This window comes from Mytilus trossulus, chromosome 10 (genome assembly GCF_036588685.1).
Source record: "Mytilus trossulus isolate FHL-02 chromosome 10, PNRI_Mtr1.1.1.hap1, whole genome shotgun sequence".
Taxonomy (NCBI): domain Eukaryota; kingdom Metazoa; phylum Mollusca; class Bivalvia; order Mytilida; family Mytilidae; genus Mytilus; species Mytilus trossulus.
In genome coordinates, this window is record NC_086382.1 from 43,685,961 (window position 1) to 43,701,482 (window position 15,522).

General features: G+C 34.2%; 1 protein-coding gene across 5 annotated transcripts in view; it reads left to right on the forward strand.

The window, feature by feature from the left end:
• LOC134687412 (uncharacterized) overlaps positions 1-15,522 on the forward strand; it is a 53,716-nt gene that overhangs the window by 31,341 nt on the left and 6,853 nt on the right. The window lies entirely within an intron of this gene.

The following is a 15,522-nucleotide window of genomic DNA, read 5'->3' on the forward strand; positions in this document are numbered from 1 at the left end:
TTTTTCGAATTAGGGGACCTCGGGATTTCGTGATTTTAAGTCCGGGATTTCGGTATTTTGTTTTTTAAGCCCGGCATTTGGGATCAGGACCCCTTCTTACCCTCCCTCACATGGCGTTTTCAAATATGAATAAAGATAGGAAACGCATGTCTTTTTAAAAGAAAACTAATCTACGAAATTACTAGAACATATAACTCGCGACGAAATGTAGAAATAATGAGAAAAGAACGGATAGGAAAAGATATTTTATTTTATATTCGAATCGTAAATAAAAACTGAGAAGATAAATAAGAGAACAATAATTTGTGTAGAATGTTTCTTCCTCAGACAGACCTGAAAAAAAAAACATATTTCTTTTATTGGTAAATTAAATAATTAGAACTGAAACAATCTGAAAACCGTTCATGCCTTTTAAATGTCTATTATGTAATTATCGATTTTACCTGTTACATTATCATAACTAATTACATAATATTAAGTAGCATGTGCGGCCGACCATGCACGCTTGGCTGATTTTATTGCACTTACTATCAGCTGATGATTTGATTGACAACAGGTAATCAATCATCGACATTTAAGTCGCTGATGCTGAGCCTTTTTAAAACCTGCGACATTTTTCAGACCATGTCACGGAATGTACTGTACATGTTGTTGGTAATCAGACTTTTTTACAAACGTAGAAACAAATACTTCGTTTAATCAGGTTGCAGTTAGAAACAAATGGAGCGTTTGTACTAACAAACGACAAACTGCAGAAGCATTTTTAGCGTTTGCATTAGTTTATGTAAACTTTGCAAACGTATGTTTGAAAGAAATGATCAAAACATGTGCGAGCTTAGCCGTTTGCATCGTTTGTGTTAGAAAGAAATGCATCTTTAATGAGTCTGAATCCATAACCGTCAAAATAGCATGCTTTACAAAAAGATCAGCCAATTCAAACGTTTCTTTACACAAAGATTATTTTAAGTACGTCATACATTACATGTAAATTAAACATTTATTTAAGTAAATTTGTTTGTGTATCTATCAATTTGGTTACAGGGTTGTACCGTGTGGTGCGTTTTCAGATTCATTTCTCAACAACTTCCTGTGAACCGAAATATTTCGGCAGGGGTATCAACGGCGGCAAGCTTACAGTTTAACTTGCTTAAATTTTATTTAAGTCAGTTTATTGAAATAAAAATTGAAAATGGAAATGGGGAATGTGTCAAAGAGATAGCAACCCGACCATAGAAAAACAGCAGCAGAAGGTCACCAACGGGTCTTCAATGTAGCGAGAAACTCCCGCACCCGAAGGCGTCCTTCAGCTGGCCCCTAAACAAATATATACTAGTTCAGTGATAATGAACGCCATACTAATTTCCAAATTGTACACAAGAGACTAAAATTAAAATAATACAAGACTAACAAAGGCCAGAGGCTCCTGACTTGGGACAGGCGGGAAAATGCGGCGGGGTTAAACATGTTTATGAGATCTCAACCCCCCCCCCCCTTTTACCTCTAGCCAATGTAGAAAAGTAAACGCATAACAATACGCACATTTAAAATTCAGTTCTAAAGAAGTCCGAGTCTGATGTCAGAAGATTTAACCAGATAAAATAAACAAAATGACATTGTTTTTGCAGAAGACTAATCCAGACATTAACGTACTTTGGCTTCCCATTTGTTCCACTGTGTATGATAACTTATTTACGCATTACATCATTAATAATTACCAATATTAAAATGCTGAAATGCAAGTTGTATACTTATTATTTTACTAATTTGCGTTTTGGTTCCGTTCAAATTTGCTGTTATATCATGTATGGATTCCTTGATTTTCATAACTTATCTAGTTTCAGTTGTTAAATACTAGTCAGTAAAGAGCTAAAAATTTTGCCTTCCAGCAGAGCCAACAATTAAGCATCAGACGTATACGTGATACATTAATCATATATATATGTAATATCAGTAATGGACTCCTAGACTTTTTCTTCTTTTATAGACGACTATGCAGTATGGGCTGTGCTCATTGTTGAAGGCCGTACGGTGACCTACATGTATAGTTGTTAATTTCTGTGGCATATGGTCTCTTATCCAGAGTTTTCTCATTGGCAATCACACCACATCTTTTTTTTTAAACGGACTCATTTAGCATTTGTTATATTCTCAACGGTTGAGAAAAACTCCATGGATGACAAGTCAACTGGGGTTTTGAGTTGAACATTTTGATGGTGTATGTTTATAAGGGTTTGAATAGGATTTATATAGAAGAAGAGAGAATATATATGGACAAAAAGTGCACAACAAAGGGCCAAAAAAGTAAATAAAATAGACACCAAGAAAACAAAGAATATAGAATAATGGGGAAAAATATGAAGACTACAGAAAAATTACTTACAACTATAAGACAATATTCAAGACCCTCGTGTGTGTTCAAATACAATCTGTATACACTATAGTATATATCTTGCTATAAAGTTCTCAATGTTATTTGCTCGAGCATGACTGTCTGATTCTATTTAATTTTTAAATTGATGTCCAGTGGCAAACATTTCTAGAACGTGTCATTTAGGAAGTAAATACAAGAAAAAATGAATCTGTTCATGCGCGGGTTGGTTAAAATAGAGCTCCCTACATATATCTTGTTTAAAAAAATATTTATTTTACTCAGCTATCTTCAAGGCACTATCTTCTGCTGTTACATGAAATTGTGATACTATGAAATTGACTGATAAGATTTTATTTTAGATTGCCAAAGTTTGAAGTAGTAGAGACCATTTCCGTGACCTGTGTTTGTTGCACTCTGTGGGTAAAATCCAGTAGTTTTTTTTTTGCCTACTGAGATTTTAATAACTTATTTTCGAATTATGGAACCATATCAAAATAATAAATTGAACACGGGTTTGACAGTCAGTAAACTGTCACACAAGAAATATATTGAATGTTGCATGTACACAAGTCCAATTTGTAATGTTGTCTTTACGTCCTTTCACATTCTTTTTTTTTTCAAAATTCGGGATCCGCTTTCGAATATATTATGGGAGTCTGTCAATGGAGCTAGAGATACATTTAACGACCTTGACTGGCTACACAATCCTTGCACAGTAGATAAATACATCATACACAGATACACTGGCTGGTTAAAGGGACAATAAACCAGAAGTGTAAATTGCCCCAGGTATTTTAAGTATATTGTGTGTAATGTGTCAACAGCCACGTGTTAGTGAATTCAAAGATAATCAAAATGATCTAATTCACGTAGTAATCTACCATGCAGCTACGCATCATCGCACATCGCAAATAACTAGCTTTGCATTGTAAGATATTTAATTATACCCCCGCTTTGAAAAAAAGGGGGGGGGGGGTATACTGTTTTACCTCTGTCTGTCCTTCCGTCAGTCCATCCGTCCGTCAGTCTGTCAGTCAGTCAGTCAGTCCGTCCGTCCGTCCCATGAAATTTTTCGTCACATTTTTTGTCAGGACCTACACTACCAGGATTTCTGAAATTTGGTTTCAGGCTTGATATAAGTCAGCTATACTTGGAACTTGATGCGTTTTCAGATAAATCACTCAACAACTTCCTGTTTACCGAACACTTGATTGATTTTACACATGATAACCAAGTTGAAAATTTTTCTCAGGAACTACAATACAAGGATTTCTGAAATTTGGTTTAATATAAGTCAGCTATACCGTGGTAACCAAGGTCTGTCGTTTTTAACTGTTTATATGGGAATTGGTAAAAAAAGTCATAGTTCAAAGTCATAAATGAGCATAAATAAGTGTTCCGTGAAAATTGTTTTCGAAAATCTAATTTGTTCATAATTCTTTTATGTAATAAAATTCCTACCTCCCCTTGTCTGATCACCAGCATGGCTAAAGGTATTACTCCCAAATGTATTGTGAGGTGACACGTTCAGGTATTCAAGCGATTTCCTGTCGGACTTGCAAGTTCATGCATCGCTTCACTTCTAAGGGTATTGATCAGTGTACACGACCGATAACTTGAAACTTTCCATTTTGAACTATCAGGTGTATAGTATAAATCTCTGTCTTGCGTGTCCAATATACTAGTCATTACTAAACGCATAAGCTTGTTTATAAATTACATTTCTGGTGTAAAGAATATTATTTATAAAAATCTAAATAATTCCAAAAAAAAAAGATTTGATAAAATAAAAATCTGTTTTCACATTTTTTCCAAGGGTAAATTTGGGGAAATGTAAGTACTCGTTCTCAAAAGTGAAGGACAGTTTGAAACATACAAGAAATATTGATTTAACAAAAATATACGCACTTATCGACCATTCTTTTATACGCCTTGATAGAAAGTTACGGAACTATAGATAGTTGCAATTCAAAATTATATAAATTGCTTGTAACACCCTCAGCTGCCACTATATGTAATGCTAAAATTGAAAGAAAAAAATTGTTTTTGACTTGCCGCGAAAAAAATAGTTTGTTTTTCGCCACAGGCGAAAAAAAAAGTTTGTACAGAAAAAAAAACATAGCCACCCCCCCCCCCCCCCCCCCGAAAATCAAATGGTTGCTGCCTAATGTACAATGATGTGAACATGGTTCTGAAAGTACATTATGCCAAATTTCCTGTTCCGACATGCATGTTATATATGCCACTGGACAAACACTAATTATCCCCAAGGGATGTGAATATTTTGCTGGAAAACTATTGAGTATCAAAGTTTCAAATTAATTTCGGGATTTATTTTCCTTCTTGGTATTCAATATTCAATAACAGAAAAAAGAATAAACTGCTTGTCCGCTAAATAGGGGTATTTTATAGTTATATTAAAAAATAGGGATATATGACATTAAATTGGTTCTGTCTTTTTTTAAACATCGTTAAAAAGATGTCTGTCTAAGGTGAACAACACAAGAACCCTGTAATACTAGTACGAGAGAATAACATGTAAACATTCCTTCTCAATAATATGGTTGTATTGGAAATCTTTTCATACAGATTGACAACTCATGGTCCGATATGCATGTAATATTTGCCACATGACGCCCATAGTTCTTTCTACCATCATCATCTTATTCTTTGATATTGCTGTAAACATCGATGGTTCACACCAAAACAAAATGGGAGTAATGTACCTTCTGATAGCTTGTCCGTGTTATACACTTGTGAAACTTAATATATAGACGAAATTTCGGTATTGAAATGAATCTACATCTCACAAACAGGATTTTTAAATAACGATTTTGAGCAATCGTTGTAGGTTCATGAATATTCATATGGTGCTTTTCTTTAGCGCCAATTGGAAAAAAACGTATCTTTAAATAAAGTTTGCATTATTAAACATATTCCTCAGAAATCAGTTATCATAAAACCATACAAGTTATGATAAACCTTGATAAAACACAGTTCTGTTATCATAAAACATAAAAGAATGCGCTATGTAAACTGGAGTAAAATTATGAGACAGTTCTAAGCACTGTACATGTACTATAGTAAAGTTGTATATATAAGTCTGTTCTGTCACAAAACTTGTAAGCGATGGTCCATGCAGTTATATTCATGTCTGGAAATGTCCTGGCTGTTTATCCAAAAGATAGTCTGTGTTTTTTCTGTTTCCCATCGTTTTTTGAGAAATGCATTTAAGAGTGAATCGTTAACTGGGTAAAGACCAGTGGCAAATATCTCTGTGTACGTTCTGTCGATTTGGGAAGATATTTTCTAATTCATTTGAAAATATCTATATGTGTTTGCAATGTTCAATGCTTGGACTTTGAAAAGGCGCAAATAAAGCTAACTAAATATTATTTTGTTAAAAGAGGTAATACAACAAATTTAATTTTTGAAGCAATTAAATAATTTTGTAAACATCGCGTGTGAGGGTTTACACGGAGTTAAAAGAAAAGACAACAGGGCAAATCTGATAAAAAAAAAATCCCGAAAATTCGAAGTAACAGGAAATTAAACTTAAGAACAGTAATTGAAACCCCCTCCTCAAACAAATGTACCTCTTGACCTGTATTATGCTGAGGTACAATTTTTTGGTGAAAAAAATATAGAATGCTGGAAGTGTTTCGATGTGCTATTGGAAAATCCTTTGAAAAAAATGGGTAGGGTTCACCTGGCCACGGCTTAGGTAGCACTTCACAGAAAATATAGTTGCAATTGAGCCACAGAATGTTGAATGACCTTCCAACCCTGGCCTTCTAATACGTTAGGCACACTGTTAGTGTCATACATGCAAAACTACAGACCTATCTACGGAGTGCTACCATACTCACATGCTACCGATACTAGTATGCTGAAGAAATAATGAAATTAATAGAACCAGAGCCGGATTTAGTGGGGAATGGCGTTGATAGGAGTTTTTAATAGTCTTGATTTGATTGATTGATATACATGGAAGTTTTACACTGACACAATGACTGGCTATACAACACATAGAAGTTTTTGACGACATTGACTGCCTAAACAGCCCTTTGAGTTTCTCAGTCGGCTAGCCTATAAAGGCGGAATGACACGGTGTCCGCCCCTTTTGTTGAAAAATAAATCTTGACTATGTAGGGAATCACTTGAGAATGATTGGAGCTGGTCCTCTCATGACATTATCAGTTAGTGTGACTCTCCCCTCTCCTTATATATAAAAAAATCTGGATCTGCCACTGAGAACAAGTTTAATAAATTAAAAAAAGAATGTGTCACTAGTATACACGGATGCCCAATCCGCACTATCATTTTCTATGTTTAACAGACCAGGGACTTTCTTTACTTAGTATAGAAAGTCCCTGAGTGGACTGACGGAATGAGGTAATTCTAATTTGGCATTAAATTTAGAAAGATCATATCATTGTGAACATGTGTACTAAGTTTAAAATTGATTGGATATCAACTTCATCAAACACTACCTCGACCAAAAACTTCAACCTGACGCGGGACAGACGGACGAACGAACAAACGAACAGACAGACCAGAAACAATGCAGAGAATGGAACATCCTAAGTATATATTTTTAATCTTTATTGCAAAATTACACCCATAAGGGTCAAGCAATATAAACAAACATTTGTAAATACAATGTAATATAAGGTAATCTTATACACTCCCAGTCCTGAAACACAAACAAAATTAAAAGTCATCTGATTGCAATCTTATATAACTGTTAATACTGATGAAGTCGCTTTATCATTGATTTATAAGATACAAGTTGTGACCTTCGAAATTGTTTTATATTATTTTATTTGTATATTTTCCTATAGACTTTTAAGGTACCTCCGTTGTCCTTAAAAAAATCCCTTCCATAATATCCAAAACTTCATCGTTGATTTGAAAAAAAAAATGATTTTAGATTTTCGATTATCAATTGAAATGAACCTACTAGAGCCTCAACTTTCAAGCGCACAATAATGTCAATCATTACACATCACTTTAACCCTGAATTGACATTCCACAATCGGTCAGTATATAACATCACCTGTGTTTATAGTTACAGGGTATTTCCCGCCGTTGGAAAATCCCGTGCAGTCGACACAATTGATTTTTAACATTCTCTATCATGAGCGAGGTCAAGTTTTAGATCAAGTTAATTACATATATTTTTAACGTTAATTATTTAATTATTAAAAAAAACCGTATCATCATTTCTTTTCTTTTCTTTTTTTTTGCTAGTATAGTAAATAAATCTCAGTCCCGGAATGTAGATACACTTAAAATTAGACCTGGAAGTGCCTTCTTAAAAATGGAGAAACTGTCTTTCACATTAAAATTTTAAAGAATATTATCGCTCAGGCATATTTTAAATTTTGTAATAAGATGATTGATTGTTGGTTGTTTAACTTCCAGTGGCAAATATTCCATAAATGTCAGGACGAACTTAGTTTTAAGATCGAACTCTCAAAAAATAATTGAAAAACAGTAATGATGACAGAAGAACTTTAATACGTGTGAAATAACCATCCAATCTTTTAAATATAACTTATTTATATTTCAAAAAGTAACAGATTAGTTTACAAGACGTGCATTGACGTACTTTCATATCTTTAAAATGGAACTTCTTTGTCTAAAAGACAACCCACGAGTTGTCGAAATCCAGTTGCATGCATACTATATACATACATATGCATATTATGCATCGACGATCGTTGTATTACGTTACATACTGCTATACCAATTGACCCCTGATATCAACTAAGGTTAGAACTTCCTATAGGCCGTTCATTTTATTTTTGTTCCAATAAACGGTTCTTGAATCAATTATAATTTCTGAAGTATTTACGATGAAAGCATTATTCTCAAATCGTCTTACACAATGATAAAATTGTATTTATACCACAATTGAAAAGTAATTTAATAAAACAAATGACAGATGAACTGATTAATTATAAAGATGAATGTATGTCCATATGATCATATACATACACATTCGGACTAAAATTCGCAACTTGTCATTATCTCATCGTAGCATATTGTTAATGTTGCTAATATATGCCTTCAACCCCAAGAGGTAAAAATGTGCATTTCATTCTGAAAGATTAATGGATCAGCAGGTGATCAAGATCGTTTTAAAAATTCCTATTTGCCAATGAAGTTTAAATGATCTTCGGCCTCAGACATACACATGTATTTTTCAATCATAAAAGTAAACCTTTAACCCCGAGAAATATATAATCTGTTTCTCTCTAAATTTACAGAAACATTATGTGATAAATTTTTGAAAATTCCGTATATCTCAATCGATTAATGATAGTTCTGTAAACTTCTACATATATTACAATCTGTACCTCATTACAACCGTCCCTCACACTTAACGGATAATACAACGATCAATTAATGATTGAACGTCGCTCACGCATAACGGATTATACAACCGACCTTTTAATAACCGTCGCTCACGCATCACTGGTTCTATCAATGACTCAATACACACCCGTTTTATCGGACAAACGGATAATTCCCTGAGACACGGAAAATCTCCGGAGAACCGCAAAATATTCTGTAAAACGGAAAATCTACGATGAACCTCTATTTATTATCCGTTCCGCGGAGATTGGCCAAAAAACACCGAATATTTTACAAAAATCGCGGTGATTTTCCAAATAGGTCTGCCAGTGTTCACAGTCACCACCACATGCACACAAGACAGTGCACGGGAGACCCAATTTTACACATTAAAAATAACCGCGGCATCCTTTCTTACATCAATAATATACAACCTTCTGAAAAATGATGAGGTCTCAGAAAGAGTTTTTGTTTAAAGGGACCCTCTTTGTCCCTTCGCAATCCAATAGTGACAAGACTAGGTAGCATAAGAGTCAATCCAAAGCTCGTCTTACTAAACACCTGCATTAGAATATTACACGTTTTATATGCTTGAAAAGACTAAAACAAGTCGTGGGAATAGCCTCACTTAAAATAAGTTTTCCTTTTGTGCAACAATTGTCTTTCTTGCTTCTTTAATCATGTTAGATCTGAAAAGTTTTTGCGATCTTTAGGCTGATCCATCATCATTCTTTATGTTAAAGTCACATCTTCAAATACCATCAATGTCTCCCACGCAGTCTTTTTTTTTTCCTTTTCAAGCAAAGGAAACAGTATCACAACCTGTCATAAGGTATGGGTCAGAAATGAAAGTGTGTGATCACTCGTTGCCTAGTGCATTTGAAAGGCCATTGATAGATATTAATCCAAAGATTTTTGCCTCCCCAAATACAATCCATAGTTCGTCTGCCCCTATGTCACGGAATAGCGAAATAGTATTGACAGCATCATCAGTGACTGTTAATCAGGACTCGTTTAAGTGCGTGTTTCACTGCAGCAGACACATGCACCATGATTTAAGTGTCAGTCTCTTTATGTGAACATGGTGCTTCACTTAAAATACATCATGTGGTGAATAAGATAAAATATCCTGAGCATTTGTTGCTACAACTACCATACTCATCAAAGACTTCATCCACTCTTGTTACAGTCTCAAGGTATTTTATTAAGGTAAGGACATAATACCCAATCATCATACTCGTTAGGAAACACCTTGAAACTGTAACATGTGAACATAGACAATACTGGTAGTTTAAAAGCTGCTAAAAGAAGCAAGGGCAACATTTAGGGGAAAGGGAATACACAGACGAACCCAGAATTAAAAACATCCTCAAAATTGGGAAAGTTTTCTGAGAGATGACGACAGTAAGAAAGAACTTTTAAGTTTTCATTCACAAGAGCTTGCTCAATACACTTTTTAGTACAAGGTAGTTGAAGCAACAAATGCTCAGGATGTTCAGTGTTATCCACCACTTGACGATGTTTCAAGTTTAGCACCATGTTTACACGAAGAGACTGACACTAGAATCAAGATAGATGTGTCTGATGCAGTGAAACATAGACTTAACTGAGTCATGACTCAAACAGTCGATACTGATGTCATTGCTGTTTCGCTCTTCCGTGACATAGGGACAGACAAACTTTGGTTTGCATTTGGAAGGGAAAAAGTATAAGATATATATCAATCAATGACCTTTCAAATGCACTAGGCATTAAAAGATAACACGTTTGCTGGAAAAGGAACTGCGTTGGTGACATTAATGGAGTTTGAAGATGTGACTATAGCATTTAGAATGATGATTGACCAGCCAACATCACCATATGGATTTGATGTTTAATGTCATTGAAAACGATACGTGGTTTTGTTGGAAGATCGGAAAAAAAAGAAACAGATTAGGTTAACAAGGCAAGAAAATATGTGTTTTTGCAGAATTTATGGATGTGAGAAACAATATTACAGTCTTTGTTAATGTTAGAAATCAGCTCTCCAATTGTGGATTGCGGCCTACTGAGTATGCTGATTGGGTATTATGTCCTTACCTAAATAAAATACCTTGAAACTGAAATACGAGTGGGTGAAGTCTTGGATGTGTATGGCAGTTATAGCAACAAATGGTCAGGATATTCTATCTTATCCACCACGTAATGTATTTCAAGATCAGCACCAAGTTCACATTTAGAGGCAGACACTAAAATCATGGTGCATGTGTCTGATTCAGTGAAACACGCACTTAAACGAGTCATGATTCGAACAGTCGTTAATGATGATGCTGTCACTACTGTTTCGCTATTCCGTATAGGGGTAGACGAACTATGGATTGTGTTTGGGAGGGGAAAAGACTTTAGATTAATATCTATCAATGGCCTTTCAAATGCACTAGGCAATGAGTGATCTGAGTGATCTGAAATTATTATTGTTATCCATGTCTTTACCTGTTGTGATATGGTTCTCTCTTTGCTTGAAAGGGGGGAAAAGACTATGAGGGAGACATTGATTGCATTTGAAGATGTGACTTTAACAAAAAGAATGATGATTAATCAACCTAAGTCACCGGGGTTTTACTGTAAGATCGCACAAACTTACCAATTGGGTATAACATGGTTAACGAAGCAAGAAAATAACTATTTTCGCAACAGGGACGGCTTTTTGAGGCTATTCCCTCAACTTGGTCTAGTCTTTTCCAGCATGTAAATCATGCAATATACTTCGGTAGATGTTTAGGGGGACAAGCTTGGGATTGGCTCTTATGCTACCCACTCCAGGCGGGGACAAAGAGGATAACTTTTGAAAAACTCTTTTTAAGGCCTCATCATTTTGTCAAAAGCTTATACATTGGGGATGTAAGAAAGGATACCGCGGTCAATTTTAATGTGGAAAATCGGGTATCCCGTGCACTGCCATGTGTGCATGTCATGGTGACTGTGAATAAACATGTATTCTTGGCCAAATAGTAATAATTTTAAATAATTTTTAGTACTATAGTGATTTTATTTTGTTTTAATCAATCTATCCAAAACTCTTCATCGAAGAAATAGATTGAGGACTCATCTTTGAAATTTACGTCATATTTTTAACCGGAAGTGTCAACTTTATATATAAATATTTACAACATGCTAGAATAAGTGGTTTTGAGGATAACTTTAAGCTAAAAGTTTAATGACCAGCACAAAATAAAATCATTTTCTTTTCATTTTGAAAAAAAGTTGAAAATTTGAATAAAAAATTGATATTTCTATGTCCGCTATTTTGGATTTTACCGGAAGAAATGGGTTTTTAGACATATTTCTTATGCATTACATCCATCAGAAACACCAAAGAAAGATTCATACACAATTTAATGATAGTAGCAATACGTTTAAACACATTTCAGGTACCCTCCCTAAAAAATAAGCTTATTTAAGTACAATGTCAGCCATATTGGATTTAAACCGGAAGTGGGGTTTCTGAAGATATCTAATCTATTTAATTTATCCAAAAGTAGTAAAACACAAAGGTCTGTACCAAATATTATGATAGTAGCATTATAATAACACGTTTTTACACGCTAGCCTTCGATATTGGGCTGATTTAAGTATGACGTCCGCCATTTTGGATTTTACCGGAAGTGAGACATTTTTTTCAAATGCCTCCCTATCTGAAATAAAAGAGTTATAGTTGAGGAAGGTCTATGCCAAATTTCATGCTTGTAACAGGATGTGCACAATTCGTCTGAAATATGCTTGTAGCCGCCGGACTAAAAGCATTTAGAGCAAATCTGACATGGGGTAAACATGTTCATTAGGTCAATATCTATCAGCCCTGAAATTTTCAGATGAATCAAACAACCCATTGTTGGGTTGCTGCCACTTAATTGGTAATTTTAAGGAAATTTTGCAGTTTTTGGTCATTATCTTGAATATTATTATAGATAAAGATAAACTGTAAACAGCAAAAATGATCAGCAAAGTAAGATCTACAAACAAGTTAATATGACCAAAATTGTCAATTGACCCCTTAAGGGGTTATTGTCCTTTAATGACAATTTTTCACAATTTGTTCATCATATTTGCTAACTTAAAAAATCTTCTCCTCTGAAACTACTGAATGGATTCGGATGAAACTTCGGATGAAACGTTTGTTCCTTAGATTATCCTGCACAAAATTTGTGCTCTGATTTTTGATCCGTCAAAAAACATGGCCGCCGTTACTTAAAATAGAACATAGGGGTCAAATGCAGTTTTTGGCTTATATCTCAAAAACGAAAGCATGTAGAGCAAATCTGACATGGGGTAAACATGTTCATTAGGTCAATTTCTATCAGCCCTGAAATTTTCAGATGAATAAAACAACCCATAGTTGGATTAACGTTGCTGCCACTTAATTGGTAATTTTAAGGAAATTTTGCAGTTTTTGGTCATTATCTTGAATATTATTATAGATAAAGATAAACTGTAAACAGCAAAAATGATCAGCAAAGTAAGAACTACAAATAAGTTAATATGAAAATAGAACATAGGGGTCAAATGCAGTTTTGGCTTATATCTCAAAAACGAAAGCATTTAGAGCAAATAAGACAAGACGTTAAAGTATTTATTAGGTCAAGGTCTACCTGTCCTGAAATTTTCAGCCGAATTGGGTAACTGGTTTTTCAGGTATAATGCCCCTGAATTGATGATTTAATTTTTTTTTTGCAGTTTTTGGTTATTATCTTAGTATTATTGGGATACGATTGCTTTCAAGCAATCTGTAGACTTATACCGGTGGCTCAGAGCAATTCCCTCACGTCAATCTTTTTATTCTAAACATTAAGGAACATCTCAGATTCTTATGATTGTCTTGCTTTAAACGGTAAAAACAAACAAAGGGGTTGAACTTAAACAACTTTCCTATAATGTTCTTTTCATAATCTTCATGTTTGATAATTCCCTTGACTTATATGCGTGTTTTGAATAACACGGAAAATCAGAATTAATTTATATTTAGTGTTTTTATAAATTTAGAAACACGTCAGAGGGAATTCCCCAGTTTTGATAAATGCGAGAGTTCTCTGAATTCCGATAATTCTATTTCTGTCATATACATTGATATGAGAACTGAAGTGGAGTTTTCTGTATTTTTAATTTTTATGGTTATGAAACTGATATTTGATACTGTACACCATAAAGAAATGGAGAAACATTCATCATATCATTTAATAAACGTTCTTGTGTCAAATCGAAAGTCGCAGGTTTGTTTATGTATTAATGCCCATGCGTATAGTTTTCTTTGATTGCAAGGGGTATCAGAATGAGTGGTTGCTCTGGATTCCCCGCTTCATTGATTAATTTGAAACTCATGGGATTCTTTCTATGTCTGTCTGCTATTGAGGGTTATTGTTGTTGCATAATTTTAAATCATATGCATCATTTAAATTAAAATTAATGTTGTCCTAATTGAAAGTATTACCTATAACACCACTTCAGCCGAAATGGAGTTTTCAATATTATCGTTTCGAGTTGTCTCCCTTCCGGAAGTATTTCCCGTCAAAATCGAAATACAATTTACGACTTGTCAAGAAAAATTAACTCGTTAGATGCCAATATACGCCGTAGTGTATTAAGAACGATCTCAATTTAACAGAGGAGTATATACAGAGAGGATTCATGCCCACTTACCCAAAGGAAATAATTATTTAAAGAGTTAGAAAATGGGGGTCCCTCCTAGAATTAACGGTGATAAGATACGAAGTGAAATACCTTCTCTCACTCTCAGTGACTGCTGTGGAAAGTCAACTCGGAATTGATAGTACAAAAATAAAACGCAATAAGTATATATTGCTCATACACTTGTATCCAGGATTGTCTATTTTTAAAGTTGAGTGACTATTCAGATAATTATATTGTGCATGTGCAGTTGAATTAGTTTTGAAAATAATACAATTAGTTTTGAAAATAATACTATCCAGCTGTACCAGGGCTTCCAAAAATGCGTGATACTCACGCATGTTCCTGCTTTTTTGTGGCAGTATCCTAGCTTGGATCTATTTTTTTCCTCTTTGATCTTTTCAATTTTGGCCAAATCTCACGCATTAGCTTAATGAAAAGTTGGCAGAACTGCTATACATGTGTCAATGAAAACTATGGCAATCGTATCCCTCAGAGCATTCTGCTCTTTGATTATAGATACAGATAAACTGTTAATAGCAAAAATGTTAAGCAAAGTAAGATCTACAAATAAGTCAATTTGACCAAAATTGTCAATTGACCCCTTAAGAAGTTATTGCCCTTTAAAGACTTTTTTTCACAATTTGTTCATCATGTTGACTTACTTTAAAAAATCTTCTCCTTTGAAACTGCTGTATCAATTTCAACCAAACTTAGGCTAAATGAGTTTCAGAGTACAAAATGGAGTATCTAGTATAAATTTTATATTTCATTTCCTTGTATGTCAAGAAACATATCTCCTATGGCTAAAATAGAACATAGGAGAAAATGATTTTTTTTTGCTTTTGAAGAAAATAGGACGATTCAAAGAACATTTAAATAAATTGAAAAGCCAAAATAATCATTGATGAGAGATTTAACCAAAAAATTAAGGTGAGCCATTCAGGCTCTTGAGAGCCTCTTGTTTGATTTGTTGATTATTTACTCCTTATTTAATTTCATGGTTCACTTGTAACCAAGAAACCCACGAAAATTGGTATCCAACAAATCATAATGAATCCAGAGTAGTTCTTATTTAAAAGGTTGTTTACTATATGCATCTTGGTACACATACATGTATTCCATTG